Below are 7,010 nucleotides of genomic sequence, written 5' to 3'. Positions count from 1 at the left end.
GGGTTGGCATGCCCCTCCGCCAAAAATATCCTAAAACTACCCAAGCCAACTGTTTATAATAATTTTCTGAATATATATATTACATTTTTGTAGATGTATTGTATATCCATAAAAATATAGTATAATCTATAACACTCATTGATTAAGCAAATTAAAAAAATGCACAAGAAAAGAAATACTGTAAAATCTATAAAGAAGGTGTATCAACTTTTTTTTTTTTAGCTAGCCGGTTCTTTTAGTAAGTAGTAGATGTAAAATTTTTCATAGAATTCAGATATGCAATCGTTTTTTTTTGTAGACCTCTTATTTTTTAAGTAATTTAAGTTTTTTAAAAAAATAATTAAGTCGGTTTTAAGGTACTAAAACGCAACAAAATAAAAGAAGAAAATGGCCAGTAAGAACAAAAATAGTAAGATCTTTAATTTGACACCTTACTTTTAAAATTCTGTTGAGTAATTATTGAAAAAATCTATTTTTTTAACCTCGGTTCAATAAAAACTTTAGACCTAAATATTTTCTCAAACAGACATAAAAAACATGGGTTCATATATACCTTTTAGAATCAGAAAAATATTACGAATCCATTGTAAGCAAAATTGAAAAAAAGTAAAAAAATAAAAAATTAAACAAATGGCCAATTGTATTTTTTGTTCAGGCAACACTATCGTCTTCCCTTTTTTACCCACTCTTTACCCCCTCTTTACCCCCTTCCCATTTTTATACTCAATTCAAGAATTAAGACGTTGCCTGTACAATATAATATGATATTTTCATATAATTCCTTTTATTGTAGTTTATATACTATATTGTAAACTTTTTTTTTTCAATTTTGCTTACAATGAATTCGTAATATTTTTCTGATTCTAAAGGTATATATGAACCCATATTTTTTTATCTGTGAAATAATAAAATTAAGTTCAAAGTTTTTATTCTCATGGGTTTAAAAAAATCGATTTTTTCAATAATTACCTGACAGAATTGAAAAAGTAAGGTGTCAAATTAAAGATCTTACTATTTTTGTTCATAATGGCCATTTTCTTTCCTTTTTTTGTTGCATTTTAGTACCTTAAAATCGACTTAATTTTTTTAAAAATAAACTTAAATTACTTAAAAAATAAGAGGTCTACAAAAAAAAACGATTGCATATCTGAATTCTATGAAAAATTTTACATCTACTACTTACTAAAAGAACCGGCTAGCTATAAAAAAAAAAGTTGATACACCTTCTTTATTTATAATGATAATCGGCAAACTTAAGTGGTGAGAATTTAAACAAGGATGACAACATTAATAAGGATCAAAGCACGAATTTCCAGAAGTTATATAAAAAAGACAATTATTTCTCAAATTAGATATTCGAAATCAAAAAACAAAAATTTAAAGTGCCACTAGAGGCCTCTAGGGACATAGCCGGTAGTATATAGAATACTATTAATCATGGAACTTAAGGAATAAGGCAATGGACAATAAATTGATATACTTATCTTGTATTAATAAAAAACAAAATCATCCCTTTAGTAGATTAAAATTGTAAGTTGAAAAGTCTGAAACCAACCAATCCTAATTCAAGAGAAGTACCCAAAGTTTTTAGGCCAACGAATATAATATAAAACTTTGGGTACCAGTGTTATTTACAGTCCAATGTCCCCTCCCTCCCTGATTACTAACAAGGACGTTATGCATCATTACAAGGAAAACTATCAAATAACACAAAATAAATTTTCTTAATGAGCCAAAAAACTAAACTTTTTTTGCATATTCAAATTCATATTATTTTTTTTGTGATAAAACGAAAACGAAGCTACTCTAAAATAATTATATATCCTTAAGTCCTTAACAGTCATTGAAAGATTTAGTCCTCGTTTTAACCTATTATTGGGTATATATACATACAGGGTGACTCAGAAAAACATGGCCGAAACAGTTATAGATACTAAAATCTAATATACAAGGTGTCCCAGAAATAAAAACTGCGTTTTCTAGTTTGGGAAAAATAGTTATAGCAACTATTCTCTATAAAAATATACATCATACTTAATTCTGATGATTATTAATATCTCTAAAAACAACAGAGCTTGCATAATCTTAATACGTTTTTTTTCTTATTAGTATTTGTGATTTTGAAGCAGATTGACTACTAATAACAAATTACGACTTTTAGAGATATTAAGTAACAACTAAATACAAAAAAATGTGAATAAGAAAAGCAAAGTTAGAGATAAACAATTTTGTAGTAAAAGAAACGTAGTTTAATTATAAAAAACTAGGAAAAACTGGCTAAAAAAAATCTATTAAATCTTGCTTGGTTGGTTGTGAGAACTAGAAATAGCCAAACTTTTCAATTAAAAATTCTAGTAGAAGTTGTAATTTTGTATATCATCATTGGAAATGTATCATGTTCATTTGTTTTATCCTTAGAAAATCGAAAACTGACTTTTTTACTCGCCCTGTATATGTGAACAATATAACTCACAAACATTTGTATCTTTCACACTCACACTAGTTTCTTACGGGGATCTAAAGGGATAAGACAATGGCCGATAAATTATTGTATATCCCCAATGATGATATGCAAAATTTCCTCTTCTATAAATTACTATAATTGGTTGACATTTTTGTGAGGTTCCCTTAGTTTAATGTGTTGTACTTTCGTATTATATAAAGTACATAGTAAGATTTTTTTCTGAAGCTTAAGGCCTTAATAACACCTGCTTAATAACTACGTTTGGTTTCTTTATTTCAGGTAAGCTTCACATTGGTTCTGTGATGGTTGTAGGCTATTTTATTTTAAGTCGTGGTTTGGTTTCAAGCTATTTATCTCTCCTCTTTTAATATAGAGCCACTAGATGCTTGAATGCTTGGATCCCTCCCTGAGGCAAAGCAACTAGTAATATTCAGTTTTTTGTCTGAAGCTAAAGATCTCAAGAATATTTTTTCGGAATTTATTGTTCTTTTTCAGGGAATCTTTGTAAGTGTCTTGAGTTGGTTTTTAGGCTATTTCTTGACCTCCCAACTCCTCCCCTAGAGGCTAGGGGCGAAGCAACTAGTAATACAAAAAGGCCATATTCTTTCTTTGAAGATAAAGATCTTGGATATTATTGGTCATAATTAAATGTACTTTTCTTGGAAGCTTTGTAAATGTCTTGGGATGTTTTTATGCTATTTTCTAGTCTAGTATACGAATAAAGTATATCCTTGTATAATCCGTGGTGTAGAGCATGCAAAAGTTTTGAATGCTAAAAGTTTTCCTCATTTGCCGGGGATAATATTAAGTCTTTTTCTACACTTTTATTCACAGAGAACGGTGGGTCTTTCACACAATGTGTCTGTTCAGCACTAATACACCCTCCCCACCCCCCACCCCACATAGACTTTAATGAGATTGAGGGGGGGGATAGAGGTTTTTTTTTAAACCTTTGACAGATGGAATGAACAGATAAACATCCCGTTACTTTTTAAAAAAGTTTTGTGGCTCAGTCCATTTTCTATATATGGGGTTGTTAATGCATTACATTTGCTGGAGTCTTATAGGAAATTTCTGTTCTATTTCATAATATGCATATCTTATATGTAGTTTTTTTTTTAAACATAAAATTTAGGTCATTTAATAATATTATACATATGCATAATGATATAAGTATGACATTTGTAGCATAACCGGCAGATCAATGGAATGAGTAAATTGTTTGCATTATAATGACATTTAGAATTATAGAGTAGCTTTCAATTGAAAATATTATCAACCAATTAAATTACACGAACTTTGGCATAGATTTTTTTTTATATATTTCATACATCTGACATAGTGGCAGTAACATTGTTGAGGACATAACATCCCTAACAACTAGCGTACATTGCCATATTCATTAATTTCTATAAAAAGCGATGTTTTAATAAACTTTAAACCAAAAGATCTTTTTAAATGGTTAACAATTCTATCCTTTACAACTCCGATAATGGTATTCATTCCAAGTGGAGAAAAAAATTATATTAAAAATTGGTTGTCTGATTGCAGGTATCTTGAGGCGATAAATGAATGTGTCCCCAAAGAAGATTCCCCAAATTCATCTCTTTTGTAGCCTAAATCATTGGTGGATAAGTTTGTACACTGCAAAAACTGAATAAGATTTAATTAAAGTACCCAAAGTTTAAGAACCAACGAATGGAAGTGCATGTTTTTAAAACTTTGGGTACTACTATATTTTGGGGACTAATGCAATTTACTTTAAGTTGTTTTGTGGATGATACAAAATCCGACACATTGTACCATTGCATTGGTAAAGTTTTAATTGTTTCAATAAACTTTATAATTTAACTTTACAGATGTAAATTAGGTTCTGTACGGAAAACAAATCTCAATAGGGTTTGGGTACTGTCTAAAAGACAATAAACTTTGGGACCCAAAATTTTTTAACTTGGTGTTCTTATTCGTTGGTTCAAACGCTTTAGGTACCTAAAAACATTTTTATTAGTTAAGTCAAACTAGCAGTGTCTAAACGTTTGAAACTAATTGAAATATTTGTTTATTAATATTGACAAAGTAGATCTATTTATCGTCAATTTGTCTTATCCCTTAAAGTCCCTGATCCTAAACAAGGATGACAACATCCATAAATACAAGCAAAGAAAAGAAATTATAGTTTGACTGGAAAAGAGGAAAAAGTCATCTATAGAGCAGTTGTTCAGTGTTCATAGAAAAATGTAAAATTATTAAACTAAATATATGTATAATGTATGTCTTTTGCAGCATGACCGACAGAATAACGGACCGAGTAAGTGATGGATGGCCATTAGTATTGAGAATCTTCCAAAGTAAAATCAGCCGTCTATCTTGAATAGCAGTCGAAAAAATCACATTTCTCCAAAACCTTTCAAACGAAAATACAGACCAAGGATCTAAAGTGATAAGACAATGGCATATAAATTGATGTGCAAACCCAATGATTATACACAAAATTACCCTTTCTGTAGATTACAATTAGTGGTTGAAACGTTTGGACACTCAACAAAATGAACCAATCAATCAAAATTCTATAAAAGTCCCCAAGGTTCTTAAGCCAACGAATAAGAAGACTTAATCATAAGACTTTGGGGACTTATGTTATAAACTCCATCCTGATTTTCAACACAACCCTTGTTATTGCTTGTCTGTGGGTAAAGTTAAATCGTTAACAAACCTTTTACAATAGATTTATTACCCTAGTCAATCTTAAATAATAAATCGTCCAAATTGATAAAAAATATCTACAAAACATAGGTTCTGGTTTTTACATATGATTCAATAATTGTCTTTCTGTTGTACCGGAAGAGATCACTACTCACTGATCCATCATGGATCTCATTTACAATGTAGCTCTTTATAGTTCCTGGGAAGGTTAACAACTATTTTGGGGGAGGGAATAACACCCCTTCTCCAAAATTTTTATTTTATAAATCATCCTCCTTCCTACCAAAAGTGCCCCTAAAGGTCTATAGAGTCGTAGTCGCGAGTTTTAGAATAAAGTAATAAAACAAAATTACTGCTCCTTCATTCCAATATTTTGTTCAATTTCTAACTAACATTATGGTCGGATTGTTCCTGCACTGTGTTCCTATTAGTCCAATTAAGAGAGTGAGTATCTATAGTTTATATATTTATTATCTCCACCCTCTTTCTTCTACTTTATAGTCTGGAATAAACACAATTAAACTGTCTATTGATGCACTTACATAAAATATAATTCATTGGCGGTTACCCACGTAATTACATCATTTTTTTAAAAATAAGGGGGGCTGCATGGGGAGGGGGTCAGTTCTCGATAGCAGAGAGAGAGGCGACAATGGGATGATTAGTCCCCAAAGTTTTATAATAACGTTTTCTTATTCGTTGGCTTAATAACTTTGGAGACTATATCGAATTCTGATTGGTTGGTTCTTTAACTTAAGTTTTCAAACGTAGAGAAAGAAAGATAGAGAAAAAGAAAAAAGTTACGTAGAGAGAGAGAAAGGCAGAAAAAAGTCTAGAAAATTTGAGATTAAATCTAAGTTTGCCTTTTCTGAATTCAAAACTTTTCCGTCTCTGTGCATTCATCCACATATCTATCTATCCATCTATTCAACCATCTATGTATCCATCCACCCATTTCACTGTCAATTTATTTACCTGCCTATCTATCCATTTAAATATTGAATCTATTTATCCATTATCCATCCATTTATTCATCTATTTAATCATCTATTCATTCATCTATTCATCTGGTTATCCAGCTATTTATCTATCTATCTGTCTATACCCTCATCCATCCATTCATCCATCCATTCATCCATCTATTTATTTATGTACATATCTATATATTTATCCATGTATTCATCCATCCATCTATTTATCCATGTATCCAAACATCCATTTCACTGTCAATTTATCTACCTGCCTATCTATCCATTTAAATATTCAATCTTTTTATCCGTTATCCATCCATTTATTCATCTATTTAATCATCTATTAATTCATCTATAAATCTGGTTATCTAGCTATCTATCTGTCCATCGATCCATGTATCCATCCATTCATCTGTCTAATTATCCATCCCTCCATATATCCATCTATCTATATATTAATGTACATATCTATCTATTTATCCATGTATCCATCCATCCATCTAATTATTTATGTATCCATCCATCTATTTATCAATGTATCCATACATCCATTTATCTGTCAATTCAAACATTTGACCATCTATCCATTTAACCATTCAATCTATGTATTTATCCATTAATCCATCGTTTTATTCATCCATCTATCCATCAGGTTATGCAGTTATTTATCTATCTGTCTGTCCATCCATATATACATACGTACAATTAATGTCAATATTCATTTTTTATTGGTTTTAAAGACTAGTCCTAATTTTTCTTATTTATATCTTTAATTAATGTTTATTTGTTTTTAGCAAAGCATTTAATGATATAAAAGAAAGAAAAAACGCCAGTCTTAAAGTAGGGTTGGGCCGGATGGTTTTTTTGCCGGA

Source organism: Acartia tonsa, chromosome 13 (genome assembly GCF_053477335.1).
Source record: "Acartia tonsa isolate MP-2025a chromosome 13, ASM5347733v1, whole genome shotgun sequence".
In the NCBI taxonomy this organism is placed as follows: domain Eukaryota; kingdom Metazoa; phylum Arthropoda; class Copepoda; order Calanoida; family Acartiidae; genus Acartia; species Acartia tonsa.
This window is presented reverse-complemented; position numbering follows the sequence as displayed.